General features: G+C 35.8%; 1 protein-coding gene across 5 annotated transcripts in view; it reads right to left on the bottom strand.

The window, feature by feature from the left end:
• Window positions 1-19,160, bottom strand: part of LOC108717391 (cotranscriptional regulator FAM172A homolog) — a 288,433-nt gene that overhangs the window by 94,261 nt on the left and 175,012 nt on the right. The window lies entirely within an intron of this gene.

Raw genomic sequence — 19,160 nt, 5'->3', positions numbered from 1 at the left:
CAATTAACAAAATGAAATGCTGAGAAATTCAAGCCATATTTGGAAGAAGGATCCTGCTTTTAAGAGCCTACATTGTATTATTCTGTCATATTTCTGAGAAATCAAAGTTGTTTCAACTTGTACCACCTCTCCAATCATTCCAAGTATTCCATTTTGCCATGTGGCAAAACCATTGGTACAAAAATGACACAGAATAGTACAATGTCCCTTGAACACTTCTGCTAACTGTATTTGGCTTTATTATTTATTGTAAAATCTGGAAACGGTGCTCACACTCAAACCAAGGGTACACATACATGCTAGGTTACTTTTTACTTACCCCTCGGTGCCGATTCACTTCATCAGAGTTCACGAGCGCCATCTTCTTCTCTTCGGTAATCTTCAGAATGAGAGCAGCCCATGCGCAGTTGGAGCAATCTTCAATTTCGCGACAACTGCGCATGCACCGAAAGTCATGGAAATTGCCGAAGTGAAGGAAGAAGACCTGAGGATGACCAAAGTGCCGGGAGATGGTGCCCGTGAACTCCAATGCCCTGAATCTGCCCCGAGGTATAAGTAAAGAGTTAGAGGCATTTACCAGGGGTAGCAGCTAGGCTGGGGGGGGTCTATGTAGGGTAGGGTTTTTTCTTCATTAAGGGTTTAGTTCTCCTTTAAGGTATGGTGATTCAAATTACCAGAAAGATCCATTATCCGGAAAACCCCAGGTTCCGAGCTTTCTGGATAACAGGCCCCATACCTGTATGTATGTATATATATACACAGTATATCAGCAGAAAAGAAGATGGGGAGCTACTGGGGCATCTTTGGAGGCATAGATCTTCACTGCTAAAGGGCTGTGGTTGCCTTGAAATGGCACCATAAACCATAACCTGTAGCATTTCTATCCTACTTCTTAGTAAAGCTTTAGTTTTTTTAAACAACATTATAAATAGGCCTCTAAGCCTAATTCTATGACTAGGAGAGCCCACATGGTTACAAGAATAATGAATATCTCCAAGCTACTGTGGTGCAGAATATGAATAAGAGCATCCTGTAGTAGTATAATATGATAAGATGTAACAATGTAAGAAAATATAACCGAATACAGTCAATCAACGTAGCAATTCAGGGTTAGACCCAAATCTGCATGCTAATATATGCTTGCTGGCTTCACAGGGACTCTCAAATGCTCTTCCCTTAACTCATAACTTAATTGCTCTCATTAATGCTGACCTATTAACCCACGGTTATCTGTGCTGAACTGTCAATGAAAGGTTTAAACTCATCCTGTGCATACTCTTGCCAATATAGAAACAGTCCTGAAGGCAAATTATATTACAATGTAAATATGAGTAAAACATCTAGTCAAAAACTCGAAAGGCAGACGGCACTTCTGAAAATAGGGTTTATTGGAATTCCTGCTGGAAAAACCTAACGCGTTTCGGGAGTTATCCCTTAGTCATAGTTTGGCTAACCTATGACTAAGGGATAACTCCCGAAACGCGTTAGGTTTTTCCAGCAGGAATTCCAATAAACCCTATTTTCAGAAGTGCCGTCTGCCTTTCGAGTTTTTGTCGTGTTTACAGTGGGGACACTGTTTGACGGAGCACCTGACCTGAGGGGAGAGCGGTGAGCATGTGCGGCCCTTTTTTGCCTTTCTACCTATAAAACATCTAGTCACTCCTTCTGCTGATTCGTACTCATAAACAGCTCTAATACTATGCAACACTGTGCAAAAGTTGCTGGAAAAGCAGAGGAGCAGATTTCCACCATTTCAAAAAAAATTTGTGTACAATTTTACAATATAGTAATAGTATCAAAAGGGGAAACTTGCAAGCAATAAAAAGAATGAATCCTGACCATTCTGCTGAACTCACACCAGAACGAGAATAGTATGTTTAGGATTAGTAGGATTTTCAATGGAGCAACCATTTTGACAAAGGTTTCAATGTCTCTAGGTTCAACTCTCTTTCTTTAAGAAATTACAAATGTTTAATATTTCCAGGACATTTGGCAGATAATTTCCTGTTGCTCACTGCTGATTGGGTATCACCTGAGCATTACTGTGGCGGAACTACCAAACAACACACCCTGCAACTGTGGGAGGCCCGGGGGACAGTAGGGCCCAGACCATCACATGGTCTGCTACATGGTTTCCACTCCCCAGAGATGTTCATTAATGACTCAGGAGAATGTACTGTAAGTAATGTATCAGTGTTTGCAGATGACACAAAACTATTCAGCCCAATTAATTCTATCCAGGATGTGGCATCCTTGCAACAAGGTCTTAATAAACTGGTAATCTGGGAGGCTAAGTGGCAAATGAGATTCAATGTTGATAAATGTAAAGTCATGCACCTGGGATGTAAAAATATCCAAGCCACTTATACCCTTAATGGGACTGCACTAGGCAAATCCATTATGGAAAAGGACCTTGGAGTCCTTGTAGATGATAAACTTGTCTGTAGCAAGCAATGCCAGTCGGCAGCATCAAGGGCAAATAAGGTCTTGAGCTGTATTAAAAGGAACTTAGATTCGTGGGAGGAGGGGGTCATTCTTCCACTGTATCGAGCACTGGTAAGGCCCCATCTAGAATATGCCGTACAGTTTTGGTCTCCATCACTCAAACAGGACATTATTGTATTAGAGAGGGTGCAGAGAAGGGCAACTAAGCTGGTAAAAGTTATTGAAAATCTTAGCTATGAGGAAAACTGGCCAAATTGGGGTTGATCATGCTGGAGAAGAGGCGCTTAAGGGGTGATATGATTATGTATAAATATACCTCTCTAATGCTTTATTTACTAGTAGGTTCTTCCAGCTGACAAAAAGGGCACCCATTCTGATTAGAAGAAAGGAGGTTCCGTCTAAATATTCAGAAGGAGTTTTTTACAGTGAAGTAGATGTGGAATTCTCTCTCTGAATCAGTGGTACAGGCTGATACATTAGATAGCTTTAAGAAGGGGTTGGATGGCGTTTTAGCAAGTGAGGGAATACAGAGTTATGGAAGATAGACCATAGTACAAGTTTATCCAGGGACTAGTCAAATTGCCATTTTGGAGTCAGGATGGAATTTTTTCTCCCTCTGAGGCAAATTGGAGAGGCTTCAGATGGGGTTTTTGCCTTCCTCTGGATCAACTTCTAGTTAGGCAGGCTATATATAGACTTGACGGATGTGTAGTGGGAAGGGGGTAAGGAGAGATTTTGCACATCTGAGGTACAAGTGAGAAGCTCTCTAAAGATGTTTACAGTATGTGAGGTAAATAAATAGCTTACTTTAAATATTCTGCACATAATACATTTTTTGGTTTTAAACACAGAGAGAGTAAAAGACCAGAGCATCTCTTATGCACTCATTCACAAACCCATCAGATGAGAAAAATAAGAGCAGAACAGGCGGATAGGTTGCTTGTGGGAATAAGGGGATTCTGGAGGTACGTATTTCTCTAAAAGAAATTCTTTGTATATTGCATCTGCCACAAATGCCAATATAAGCAGGTCCGTTACCCGTTGCATTAAATCTGGTAACTAAACTTTACTTACCAACAATAGAAAACATGATATGTAACAGCAATATCATATTATTTGTTAAACATTTGCTTAAAACTGCATATACTCCTATCATACCAAACTATCTACCTTAATTATTCTGGAAAAATACAGTTGTCTTCTTGTCCTTCAAATATAACGTAATGTAAATGCAAATAAAGCATTACTTTTCTTACGCCTGTTCCATGTTTTCCTTTTTTATGGAGCACACTTATAAATAAGATTCACTTATGCATTGAGTGGCCAAAACTGTTCATGCACAACTTATTTTCTTAAAGAGGCACACACACACCATTTATTGATGTTGTTGGAAAAAACAGCTGACACTGAAATCCTTAGCTGGGTATATGGTTACTCTGTCCAATACAAGTTGCCCAGATTCTAAAATGTTTTAAAGGTTCTTCTCACAAAATGCCTTTGTCCCTGAAGCCATTAGCAGCTCCGTGGGAAGGGGACAAAGCACAGAAAAACCCACACCCAACCGCAAATTGGCAATCACCTGCAAGTGTGGGTGCACTTACTTGTCACTTGACTGTTGTACAAAAATGCCGCTGTCATCATTCCTGAGAGACAATCACCCTGTGCTTCAAGCCTTCTGTCCCCACCTACAGAGCCACAGACTTCCTATGTGCCATAACAATGGCCTGCACCAAACCCAAGAATTACCACTACATAGGCAATGTTGTCTTTAGATTAAAAAAACCCCACAACAGTACCTTAATTGGGATGAACAAACTAGAACAGATGACATGCCAGAGTTAATTTCAAGAAGAGTCATTTTTATGTCACAAACTGTTGAATGATTAAACATTTTGGAGGCATAATTAGGAGGCATAAAGAAGTTTAATTCCGCTCTAGAAAGGTTTATTGGATGTGAATTTCGGCTTGTGTATTTTTGATTCATAAAAACCCGCTCTAAAATGGCAGAACAACAAAAGCATATTCTTGGAGGGCTACATGCCGGACAGTGCTCCAAGAGAAAGTCTGGCTTTTAATTCTGTAAAACAGTAAGAGTGGTTTGTGTATAAACCCCTAAAATGTGAAAGCCTTATATTAATTTACACATTTTCCATTTCTGGCACAGACATCAGTGTTACCATAACTCTAAACAAATGCTTGAGGGTAGATAAAATATACAAATGTATTGTTTTCCCCTTAATAATTACATAATCAAAATATCTCAGAATGCATATATTTATTTCTATTGGATGAGTTTAAAAGGGTATTACTCTGTATTTGGATTCCGCCTTGCCTTGTTTTTTTCAGTTATCTTCTTTCATTACCCTCAAAAAATGTGCACATCTCTGCCCCCTGCAAGCCTGACAATCATTTAAAAATGGCCAAATCCATGACAATTTGGGTTATGGTTTGAATTTGGTTTATGCTTGTCAACCCAAAAGTTGCCTCATGTTTCCCTGCCTCAACAAAGTCCACCACAGAAGATGATTAGTAAGAGTGGCTTGATATTTCAGTTAAAAGGGACCTGTCACCTAAGAAATAATTCCAATTTGTTTTCTCATGTTAATTGAGCAAAATAAACTTTACTTACACTACATTATTTCAATTTAGATTCCTTCATTCTTGGAATTACACAATCACAGCAAGCAGGCAGGCGCCATTTTGTGGATACTGGTATTAAGGCAACTTGTGTTTTACCCCAAAATCTTTTATATGCGCCAGAATGGGGGACCTAATGCTCATGCACAGTGCCCTACAAAATTACAGAGCATGAGGAGGGTGGGGGAATATGAGGAGTGCCATGACATTTAGGTGCTGAATGTAATTGACTGCCCTACCTCTATGCCTGAGGCATAGAAGCGGGGCAGGCAATATATGATTGACAGCTCAGATATTTATACACATCTATAACAGGTATGTTTTAAAGGAGAACTAAACCCTAAAAATCAATAGGGCTAAAAATGTCATGTTTTATATACTGCATTTATTAGCACCAGCCTAAAGTTTCAGCTTGTCAATAGCAGCAATGATCCAGGACTTCATACTTGTCACAGGGGGTCACCATCTCGGAAAATGTCTGTGACACTCACATGCTCAGTGGGCTCTGGGCAGCTGTTGAGAAGCTAAGCTTAGGGGTCATCGCAAATTATCAAGCAGAAAATGAGGTTTGTCTGTAATATAAGCTGATGCTACAGGGCTGATTATTAAATTCTGATGCTAATTACACTGGTTTCTGAGCTGTCATGTAGTAATTATCTGTATTAATTACTAATCAGCCTTATATTGTGACATTTTATTCTATATGTACTGTATATTGTGAGTGGGTCCCTAAGCTCAGTAAGTGACAGCAGCACAGAGCATGTGCAGTGAATCAGCAGAAAAGAAGATGGGGAGCTACTGGGGCATCTTTGCAGACACTGATCTTTACTGCTAAAGGACTGTGGTTGCCTTGGGCTGGTACAGAAGCCCAAAACATAATGTACAACATTTTTAGAATACTTCTTTAGTTTAACTTTCCTTGTCCTTTAATGAAAAAAAGAATTTGGGTTTCATGTTTAATTTGCAAAGCACTTTCATTATACAGCTTTTTTTGTCTTGGTGACAGGTCCGCTTTAAGGAAGCAACATTTAGAGGGTTATTTAACAAACTCCGGTAGGGTTTATAGGGCAAAACTCCTAATTTTTCAAGATTTTTTTTAAACCTCCAATTTTTCGAGATTTATTAAAGCCCGATGCAGCAAAACATCAGAATCCGAAAATCCACCATTTCAGACCTGCCGAGGTTGTGTATAAGTCAATATCAGAGGTCCCTATCCTAATTTTGACGCCTCTGTGGTCTGCACTGGAATTAGCCCAAAAATCTGATCTTTTCAAGCAAAACTCTGAAAAATATGGGAAAAAGCCAAAAACAATTGAACAATTCGGGAAAACAAAAAAAGTTGTACTATTGAGGTTTTCGCTCTATTTTATCCGAGCTTTTTTAGTAAGGTCAAATCGGTTATTAGCGTTTGCCCATGGTTTTTTTATTTAATTTTTTTTTATAAATTCAGATTTTAGTAAATAACCCTCCCCGTGTACTTTGCAGTTTCTCTCTTTTCAATCTAAATTTAGTGGGGTATTTCCAAAGATATCCTGAATATATTTTTATATATATACATACATATATATATATATATATATATATATATATATATATATATATATATATATATATATATATATATATATATATATATATATATACATACATACATACATACATACATATATATATATATATATATATATGTATATATATATATATATATATATATATATATATATATATATATATATGCACACATCCCCCAGTAAAATACGGAAACATGAAAACATTACGATGATAGCAAGGTACTTTGACAGATAATTTGAAAGATCACTATTTGTGGCTGAAGCCAGACACTTAAGAAAAAATAAGCTGCTCTGACAGCTTTATAAAAGCATATAACAACCAAAACACTTACATTTACATTTAAGATACAAACACAAGCATATTTTCAGCACTTGATAATTACACTGAAACTTAGCAATCAAACTCATCATTCTACTTAACTACAATCCAGTTCTGCAAGAGAGCAAGCTTATACAGTATATAGATCTATCACATCTTTCCTGATGTTATAATTGGTGAATTAGGCAAAGACTCGTCAGGTGTGAATGCAAATATTATCTTTGATAGAAAATGTCTCAAGACCATATCCCTAACACGTCTCAAGATGTTACCCCACCTAGGCAAAAACCTGAGGAACCTAAGGTCATCCGTTGTCCAGTTTAAGATTGAAGAAAACTCTTCAAAAGTTTATTTTAGTTCTTGTGCTGTAGTTACACCATTCACTGTGCAATTTTGTAAACTGTCGTCAGTGCACCTGTATATACAATTATTTTCATTGCATTAATGAGGATCTTCAAAATTGATGTCACCATAGTTTTAGAGCTGCCCTTAATCGCATTTCACACATTATCGAATGGAAAAAAGTATTTTAGTATATAATACTTTATTACCCAGAGGTTTTGAAAGTGCAAGGATCATAGTTCATGGCAAGAAGATATGAGAATCACCACACACATACTGTAGCTGCAGGCTGATGGATTGCCTACTATGAGGAGTGTGTTGGATAACTCAGAAACACTGAAGGCCTACTGACACATCATTTGTTATTTTATTTTACTGAGTAGTGATAACATAGAAGATCTGACAGCAACTTTAAAAGATACCAGGCACATTTTTGCACCAATGGAATTTCATCTAAGGCTAAGTTATCTTAAGCCACTAACTAGTGGCAAATTGAAAATGAATTGCCATTACTTTGATACAAGGTAACCCAGTAAGGACCTCAATAAAACTAATTTAAAAAACAAAATTGTTCACATTGACAACAGTTTAACAGATAAACTTTAAATACAATTATAAATACATAAAGCAAAAGGTGACATTTATAAAAGCTTTTTCAAATATTTTTAAAATGTGACTTAATAGGAGTTACTCTTGGCCATTTTTTACTCACTCAAGCTTTAATTTGACTTAAAAGTAGAAATACAAAATAGTCAAGAGGCTACACTGCAAATATAACGCATGATACAGTTGATTATGTTAATGAAAATGAAACTACTGAACACACTATTGGAATTGTTATGAACGGTTTGTAATATGAAGCTTGTTTCTTTTTTTTGTTTTTTTATAAATGTTTTACGATGAATGATATCTATATAACATCCCTTAAACAAAATTTCAATACATACACAATTTTTAAATATTAAAAATATTCTAAATGAATTATGCTAACACCACCTTCCAGTTAGAAACAATGAGGGATTTTAATAAATAAGAAAACATAATAATAACTTTAAATATTGTTTTTAATGTAAGAATATTAAATACAATAATCTGCACAAACCTGAAATAAACATATAGCACTTTTTTTTTCTCTCGCTTTAATTTTGCTGAATTCTTATTTATTTTTTTAAAAATACAATTTACTTGCAAGCCCAGAAGTTACAGGAATCATTTTTGTAAAGCACTTAGGGGTATATTAAATTAAAGTTAAAAGGAGTGTGAAAAGCAAATCATGAACAAACGTTTCTGAAATAATTGGGCAGTTTACTTGTAAAAGGTTTTGGTGTACTTTGTGACAAAAATGCATTTTTGCACATTTTTAATGACTTGGTTTCCAATAATGCTTTATTTTATTCTTGAAAACTATATTTGGAACAATCTTAGTGTTACAGATTAAGGCTTTATTATTAAGAATAATTCAATAATATTAACTGTTGCAGAAATGTCAAAGTTGTGCACATAGGCACCTACTGAAAATAACTACATTTATATTCAAACCTTTGTTTAATACAAAACACAAATCTAGAAAAAGATAATGATAAAAAAGTTGCCCATCTTTGATACTTTCACAAAATGTTAGTCCTGTTTATCAGAGTAGGCTACAGTGCATTAATGCTGGAAAGGGAAATTCCTGCCAAAAAACATTTAGAATGCACAAATTTCTTGAATTACATGATAATAACAGTGTAGGCTACTTGGTTTTAGATAGAAGGGGTGTTAATACAGTCCAGCTGTGCTGTGGGTCGAAATAAAACAAAACCAAACAGGAAAGGAATTTGAATATAGGTTTTGCTAAAGAATCACTAAAAGACAATATTTATTATGGCAATTTGAAAATCACTATTTTTTTCTCGATTCTGTATTTTACAGTACTTTTAATTCATCACCTAAGAGCTAAAAGTTTGGATTGGTTCTACAAGTCTCCCATATATTAGCACTTTTCTCTTTGGCTTGAGGAAATAAACGATTAGGTACAGAGTCACGGTGTAAACTTCATGTTATCCTTTCCTGTTTTACACCTAGAAAATGTATAAAAATGCTCGGAGGAGAGAAACCTATTATAACTGTACCAGCATCTGTGGACAGTTAGTGGCTGAACATAACAATTCCAATGATGAAATGTTGGATATGACATAAAATGTACTTATTGATTAATCAGTGCTTTGTTTATGAACTGATAAGGCATTACAAGGCAATTGCTACTCCTGCTAAACGACGGATCTATTACTAAAGGTCAGTTTAAGAATGATAAAAAGAATTACAAATGCAATGGCCATAAATGAAATACAAATCCTTTTTAATTTTTTTTTTGATAAAACACAGAGTATTCCAAAAATGTGGAAATAATAAATTTTGCACAATGAATACAACTCTTTCACATAATATTCAATTTGACCAATTATAAGCAAAACCTTTATTTGCTGCTTAAATCTCTTTGCAATTTGAATTCTTCGTTTTCTCCTTTCTGAGAGTCGCTCGTTGTACATTAGTAGCAGGTATTGTGGCAACACAGAGAATGTTTCCTTGTCTTGCCCTGAAAGCTTCCCTCCTCACAAGTCGAAAGCTTTGAGACTTGGAGGACACTGAATGCATTCCATATTATAGCATTTGCTATGTGGTTTGTCCACTGCCAAAGAGACTCTGCATGACAAAGAGCCATTTCACATTGAAACAATTAAGAATTCATACTTGACCCTTTCCATGCTGGAGGACTTGCAGCATGTGGCCAATGAAGTCTTTGCCTGGCACTCCAGCAAGTAAAATGTCCATGAAATCTTTAAAGCTATGCCTGATAAGGCTGCAGTGGGCTTCAAGTACAGGCCTGACAGATTACTGTAGTTTATGCTCAAAGCCTGTCTCTTCCAATCTAATGTTTTGCATAAATGTCTCAATTGGGAGTTTCAAAAAAAAAAAAGAGAAATCCAATTACATCTTGAGGTTCTGCTTGTCCATTTAAGGACACTACCCCCAGGTTAACGTTTATTATCTATTTTCTAATTTTGTGGAGGGGTGGGATGAACATAGGAACTTTTATTTATATTAGAAATCAAAAAAGGGGAAAAAAAGCATTATTGATTTTGTAAACTTTTTGCTTTTGTTTAAGAAAAAGCTTTTTAATACCTCAAATTGTATGCAATTGCTATTTTTCTACTTAAGCAAAAATGAAACACTTTTTACTTTATGTTATAAGCTTGAACTTTGCAGTAATACAGATAATAATAAACACTTAACTGTAATCCACTGTATACGGCTGTGCTTAATACATTCACCAAGAGCTCAATGGTTTATTCTACCATTATTTCAAATGCTACTAATGAGACCTTGTGTAACTCGCGCATAAAAATATATTAGTAACTATACTACCAGATAGAATTAAGATTCAGTAAATAATGATTATTATTATAAATAATAATTGGACTCCACTAAATGCCTTCGCAAAAGCTCCTAGACACAGAAGGAACAGTGTAACTTTATAAACATATATTTTGTAATACAAACATTAGTAAATATAAAAAATAAGTATTTGTTTTGCTTTTGGTGTGTGTGTGTGTGTATATATATATATAGTTTGCAAAAACGAAGATGCACACCAGGATTTGGCAAAAAAGTTAAAAATCCATTTTTATTAATTTACATTTAACAAGAGCTGGTCAACGTTTCGGTCTAATTCTAAGACCTTTATCAAGGGTCTTGATAAAGGTCTTAGACCGAAACGTTGACCAGCTCTTTTTAAATAATAACTTTTTTGCCAAATCCTGGTGTGCATCTTCGTTTTTGCAAACTACGTAATCTGCCATTGAAGGTAGCACCCAGGTATTTCACTTTAACGGTGTGCGTTAGGAGCTTTTTGGATTGTATATATATATATATATATATATATATATATATATATATATATATATATATATATATATATATATATATATATACATACATACATACATACATATATATATATATCTCCATTTCCATACACACACACATATATATACAAATATATACATGGATATAGCCATATATATATATATATATATATATATATATATATATATATATATATATATATATATATATATATATATATATATCTGCTCACACTCAACATATTGCACATATCTATTTTCATTTGACAAATAATCACTATTAATGGGAATTGGTTTGGTATGATCCTGTTACTTGGCTGAATTTGTTCTCACCTGCGGTTAAATAAATTCCACTAAGCACAAACTATTTAATTCACTCACTACTTCCTTTCTGGCAATGTGAACTCCACATGCTGGCTTGAAGCGCAGCTGGCAAGGAATATAAGCCTCATCCCTGGACAAACTTGGCCTTCTGGCTTTGATAAGAATGACATTTCTAGTGCAGAAAATATGTTACACTGAATTGCAGAGTGTTGCCACTGTCTTCTTGAGAAGTGCTGCTGACGTTACCGGTAACAGTAATGCTTCATTACAGCATCCGACTAACAAATAAAATGGAATGAATGAAACACTTTCCATGAGTTTAATGGAGATTTATTTTGAAATAAAACAATGATAGTAACAATCTGGCAACGTTCATGTGAAAAGCTATAACGGAGGATAGGCAGTGCCCCCTAGTGTCCGTTAGAAATCAGAGAGAGAGAGATGAAAAGAAGTCAATTGCTTCACATTACTAGTCTGTTCAAAATGAAGACATAATCATTTTATACACCCAGATCACGCGGCTTTAAATGAATATGAACAATGCACACTGGCCTGTGACACAAATAACAAATATAAATGCGGAGTGGTTGCATATGCAAGAAGCATATTTTTTTATGGTGTAATTATCAGTGGTGTCACTTAAAGGGGAGCTATTGTGAAAATTAAAATTTAATATAAGCTTCAGCATACTGAAATAAGAAACTTTCTAAATATAATCAATTAAAAATTCTTTACCGTTTCTGAAATAATCAAATTTATCTTCACTATCCCTTTCTCAGCATCTGTTTGTCTTCATTCTGTCTTTATTCAGGAGTTGGGTGTCAGATTGACAGTTAGATCCAATATATCTTACAGGGGGCTCCTTTTGCCTAGAAGATGTATTAGAGCTCGCTCTATTAAAATCACCAAAAATTCTGTCTCTCTACATGCAGAATTTGTGCAAAAGGCAGTTATTTTGTTTGTACTGGAATCAGTTATTTGACTGAGCTCTAATACATCTGCTAGGAAAGGAAGCCCCCTCTATAAGATATATTGGATCTAAAGTTGGCCATACACGGGCAGATACAGCTGCCAATATAGGTAATTTAGATCAATTTGGCAATTTATCTGCCTGTGTATGGGGGCTTCCAACAGGTCTTCCGGATCAAAATCTGGCCAATATCTGGCCACAGAAGGTTTAATTTCTCCACCGACTGACCCGTCGTAGCCCATTTCTCTTCGTTGTAATCCGATCGTTCGGCCCGTACCCCAATATAGTACTGCCGTTGGTGGGCATATCGGTGAAAGATCCGCTCGTTTGGCGATGTCGCCAGACGAGCGGATCTCTTCATGTATGGCCATCTTAACTGTCAATGATTATCTGACACCCAACTCCTGCATGAAGACAGAATGAAGAGAAACAGATGCTGAGAGAGGGATAGTGAAGATAAACTGACTTTATTTCAGAAACAGTACAGAATATTTAATTCATTGTATTTACAAAGTTCCTTATTTCATTATGCCGAAGCTTATGTTAATTTTTAATTTTCGCGACATTTCCCCTTTAAGCAGTATGACAAAAGCCAACCTAAAATTGCACAGGCTATGAAAATTCATGATGAAATTGCAACAAGACTAAAAGTGCATTACATGGACTCTGTATACAAGCTGTATTTGCAGAATCTAAATGAGAGGAAAGGGTTAAATAAAGCAGGGAATCATCTCGAGATGGCAGGCCATGCATGACAACGGGTGTCAGAAAGCCTCGCAGAGCCACTCACTGTGAAGATGTGTAATGGGAACTCCAGAATGCACAATGTAGACAGCATGGGCTGAATGACTAAATTGGAATGTCTGGGGCCCAGTCAGGAGGTTTCTAAACCACTGTGGATTATAATTCCAATAAATGTTAGGCTTTGCACAGACTTTTTTTTTTTTATATAGGAATCACTACATTTAACTGTTGCTGTGGCCGCCGAGTAAGGTGCACTGCATCACTCACTGAAGCAAGGTGAATATTTTACGTATCCACTGGCATTTACACCAGCGGGTCACGCATTGTCTGCCTCTCAGTCAGTTAAACCTCTATATTAAACTATAATGGGATAGAGAAGAGCTCCCCCAAATAAGTACCATTTTCACTTGATCTGGAGGCAGCACCCTGTTCCGGTTTAGTGATTAATCTGTGTTGTTACTTCCTCAAAGGACTAACAGTCTATGGGGCAGATTTATCAAAGGTCCATTTCCCTCAGCAAATTTGAGTAGAAATTGACTTTTCCCTAAACTTGAATTTCTTTACCCCCTGTTAATGAAAAAGTCAACCTGCATGCAAATATGTTTGCATATTTACTAGTGTACAATTTTTTTTTTTTAATTGCGTGCGTTAGAGCTTTCGTAACATATATAATGGTGAAAAGCATTATAACACGTAGTCAAAATTATTGCAGTTGATCAAGTTGTACTTTTTGGTGATTTTTTTTGTGCTAATTTTCAAGCGAGAAATAAAATGTTGTAAATAAACACAATTCCCCCCGGCGAGAAAAAAAAAAGGAATACAGCTGAGGTTTTTTTTTTCTCCCTACATTAGGTTTATATTTCAGTGATTTTCAACTATGAGAATGTTGAAGTACCCATAGGTACTGAAAGCCATGGAATGAGGACTTCACCTGAAAGCTAATAAGAGTGAAATTCAGAAGAAATTTGGATTCTTTGCCTTGATTTTTTCGGAAACTGTACAATCTGACTGTTAACAGGTATGTTTTTATATATTTGCAACTTTGCTTTTAGCTGAGATCAGCAGATGGGTCCTGAATTGAAAATCTCATACTTTAATAAAATTTTCATCGACGGTAGGTAAATGAGGCTTAACCTCAGTGGGACATTGAAGTCCATCATATATGAATTAATAAAATAATTACAAAGCATATCATTTTTAATAAACAAGGGAAAGTTGTGCTCACCACTCATTTTTAAACCATTAAGTGGGGATTTGATGAGGCTGCAACCACAAAATTCATATTGATACATACAAGAAGTCCTCTGCACTTTGAACCATTATCAAAATATTTGGGACATTGAGACATTTTGTGCTTTATCTACTAAAAATTGCCTTACCCTTTAAACAAAACAGGGAATGTTTGTCCACATATTGCTATAGTCAGGTGATCCCAGCGGTGACCATTAAAAGGGCAACCATGTTTGGGAGTTTTAACCTTGAAAGCAGCAAGTAAATTGCAGGTAATACTTAGTCCCTGAGTAAAATGTATAATAAAGCAATATTATTTGAATTTTGTGGTCACAGTCTCATTGTACCCCCAATTATTGATTTAAAAATAAGTGGTGAGCACAACTTTCCATATTTTGTTATAGTTTATACAGAGGCAGTGGCCAGCTCCATGTTGTAGCTCCTGCCCTTTCCAGCTACCGTCAGGTCAGTCATGTCGTAACAAAATATCATGAGTTGCTTACAATTCTTTTCATTAAAGTTCATGTAAAAAGCTGTGTTTGTATACAAGTAAAATCATTTATGTGTCATTTTTCAATATCTAAATTACCAGACACATTTTCTTGCATTTTGCTCCAACAAAAGCACAGCTACACGATGTGTAGAAAAAAAAACAATGGCACATGCTTGTAGGTTGAATGATAGGAGGTATATAACTGCTGGTGGGCCAAGACTGTCCCACCCAGGGATTAGGAATTAAATTGAGCAAATAAAACTGTAAACCCAAATTAATATAAATTCACTTCTGCTCATAATAATGTTTTGCTAATGCCCTTTGCTTAGGAAAACTCAGACTGTAAAGCTATAAAGTCTTATAATACGATCCAGCATAAACAATGTCAGATAATAAAATAATACTACCGTACTAAGCACTTAACTTTTCCAGGCACTGTACTGAAGTGCCAGCAATACACATTTTTACTGTTTATAGGATCTGCTAGTTATAAATGTCTAATGATTTATATAATTATTAATAATAAAAAATCATTATTATTATATCGAGAACTTTACGGAAGTGGTAAAGCATGTAAAGCAGCTTTCAAATAATCTGAAAACACAAAAAGGACACAATTTACAAATCCTGAACATATCTAAAGCAGTACACACCTCAGTGTATGCAGTGGCATATTAGCAGCACCTACCTACCTAGGCTGTTCTTTAGACATGGACCCCTCCATTCTATGGTCAAAAACATTCCTAGTGCTCAGTCTCCCAGTAACATCAATAATCATAACTTACTAACAGTCATCTAGAGCTGCAGTCCATTCAGGCTCTGATTTGTGGCAAGGCCACCAAGGCCCAGGCCTAGGGTGGCAAGATTTTTGTGGACGGCATGCTGCCCAACCACACCCGCATTGGTTCAGAAACATTGGGAATGCACAGGAGATACAACAGTTTTTTTTTAAATGTCCTGTGCGCCAATCCCCATTGCTCCATTCCCAATGATGAAAATTTGAGCAAATAAAAGGGAAGGGTTGATACAGGGGTGCCCACTATGTAAATCAGGGCCTGAGTTGATACAGTTGGTAAGCAAGGCAGTGGCCATGCACAGGAAGATGAATAGGTGGGAGACAAGCATCAGGAAAAAAATCAACGGGAATAAATTTAATTCACATTCTACCCTTCATTTTCAAATCAGCCTATTTACAGTTAATCTTGGAAACCCTAATAAAAAAAAAGTCAGAAATTTTAAGAATATATCTCTCACGATTTCTACATGAAATTGCTAGCTTTTCAATGGTATCTTGTTTATTTAAATTTTTTTTTTGCTTTTAATATTGAAAATAGAAGTTTTGGAAACTCAAATTCAAAATCAAGATTTTTGCTGCAAAAAATTAAACTTAAAAAATGAAATTTGAATGTTCAAATTTGTGATCAATCTGCTTAAGGGGGTAAGTACATCGTTCTGTGTCAAGGCATGTAGCATCCTGCACTTGGGCTACTTATTAAAATACTTGTAAATCATAAATTACCCCTAAGATCTTATGCAGGACCAGTATGATAAATGATCCCCCACGGAGTTGACTGCAGCTTCAGTCTGACTTAGTCAAACCTAGGAACTGAAATTAGCCTACACTAAAAGCTTGGCAATTTCTGCAATTTTCCCCAAAAAGGCTACAAGCTGCCGAAGTTTGACGTAATATTATGGAAATTTCCACGTTTTTTCGGCCTGAATCCCAGCTTGAGTTTGGAAACTCAAGTCAGGTTTCCTTGAAAACTGCTTGAGTCGAAAGCTTGAGCAGTTACACATAGGTCCTAAGAAGATCTGAATTTGGCACGGTCAATATTAGCTGAATAAAAATCACATTAATGTGCCAATTTAGTTGCACCAACTTTCAAACCTGTCTAATAGATATCTGGTCAATTATCAATCAGATATCGGTCAGATAGGCCCACTCATGAGTTCCATATGACTACAAGCTTTGGAGGGGTGAATTCGGCAGCTTTTATCAGCCAATGTATGGCCACCTTTTAAATCTGACCAAAACCAATCACAGTAACATAAGCCAATTGCACTATTAATGGATATTCAGTCTTCCAGAATGTGACAACCCATAATGGAATGGTAACAGATATAAAGCAATTAAGCAATTAAATTTTTTCTTAAACAGAGTTGTGTCATTCAGTTACCCCTTCACTATCTGATGCCTTAGATAGAAGCTAATGAAGCTAAAGTCACCATACACACTCATGCCTAGAAGATAAGACCAGGAGTAATTAGAGCAATTAACTTCTTATACAGTAGGAGAAAATACAAAAGAGTACACCACCAGTCCACTGTAAAACAATCTTTACAGCAAATTTACAGCAAAAGTCACAGTTCCCCATTAGATTGTGATATTTTATGGCCAACCAAGTAGAGAAGTAAACCAGCTAAATTACAACATGTTTTTTTGTTTGTACTTATAATAATACTAATTTTTTAATGATTCTGGTGACCGTTCAGAACTACAGATCAAATGTAACATTTTGAAGATTGAAGAGTATCTGTCAACCCACAGTACATTGTACTCTCTCTTTCATGAACCACCAACAGAGTACAAATGTAAAGACTTTGCTTAAATCTGTTTAAGAAAGAACTTCAATATAATGTCGAACGTCTCACATTCTTCTACCAGCACCAAAGCTCAGCTAAATGGAAAACATGCAAGTTTCTGGCTTTAACAAAAAAGCACATACTGGATCCATGGCAACTTTGTTTACACGTCTGGTTCCCCCATGGTGATGTGCTGACAGACAATAATGTTAAATTAGAGCTGTCATGAGGTTTTCATGTGTTCTTGTTTGGCAGATATGAAGTCTACTCTGGACAAACTTGAGAGACTACCCAAACATTAAAAGCAATAAGAACTATACATATAGACACAAGTTAAGCAAAGAAATAGGCTAGGTATCTGTTGAATACTCGGGGTTCATTTTAGTCTACAATCAAGCCCTTTAAGCATGAAATAGCTCAGTGCTCTGTGTTATCATAGGATCCCTGGGGAGGCACTAAGAGTGATACTGACACTAAAAAATTTATTAATGTACATCAAAAGTTACCTATAGCTGTTTTTCACTCATAGGCTGCTTTTGTAAGTAATTGTTACATGAAGTTCCTAAACCTGACAGTTTTGCCAACCTGACTGTCCCTTCTCAACATGTCAGTTACAGTTTCTAATGCTAACAGACTCCTGAAGCTCAAATATGGCAGCCCCCTAATAGAAGAACATGGGGGATTAGATGGGTAATGTAAAAGCATCTGTAAATACTTTTATGGCAAAATTATAGATAGCATGCGAAGACAAAAAATGGAAATTTTCTATTTAGGATTGCCCAATGTCACATACTACTAAAAAAGATTATTATTGTAAAAATGGTTTGTTTAGATTTTACATATGAGTTGTTTTATGCAATATATACTGCAAGTCCATCAAAGCTGCATACAGGACTATCCATAATTGGAAAATCCCTTATTGAGAAGAATGGGAAGCAAAAACAAAATGAATAAAGCTTTTAAGAAGAAGAAGAATTCTAGAAGAATTTTACATTCTAAAAAAAGGTATACAGTCGATGCTGTTGATTCACATGATTCATTTTCAGTTTTATCCTAGTGTACTAACACTAACACTAATCTAAATGTACAGTGATATAGAACAATATTGAAGTCTGGAGTAAACAGCTAAATACACACCTGAATTTTACTACAATTTCTATCAGTATTTCAGCAATCTTGATGGAATGTGTTTACCTTAACAAACTCCTCTCTCTCCTCTACAGTGCTATATCTTGGCACTAGTGGATATGCTTAAGGGAATACACCAACTATTTCCTGGGAACCCTTGCAAAAGTTTTGGCTAGCTGAAGATTTAAACCTGCATATGTGTATACAAAGAATCCTTCAGAGGATCCATAATAACAAGTGAACATATGCCAATGATGTCTGCAATATGGCAACCGCCCAACGGTTCAGGAACATTAGGTTTGGCAACTATCTTGATAATATCTGAGACGTAATAAAAAAAAAATTGTAGTTAAAAACCTATTAATTGTAACAACCTATGAGAAAACTCTGGCCATGCTTCCTAATAAGCATTATCCAAATATTGTTTCCTATTGAAAATTACAAATTAGGTCTTCTGAACAAGCAGAGC

Source organism: Xenopus laevis, chromosome 1L, assembly GCF_017654675.1.
Source record: "Xenopus laevis strain J_2021 chromosome 1L, Xenopus_laevis_v10.1, whole genome shotgun sequence".
NCBI classification, from domain to species: Eukaryota; Metazoa; Chordata; class Amphibia; order Anura; family Pipidae; genus Xenopus; species Xenopus laevis.
This window is presented reverse-complemented; position numbering and strand designations above follow the sequence as displayed.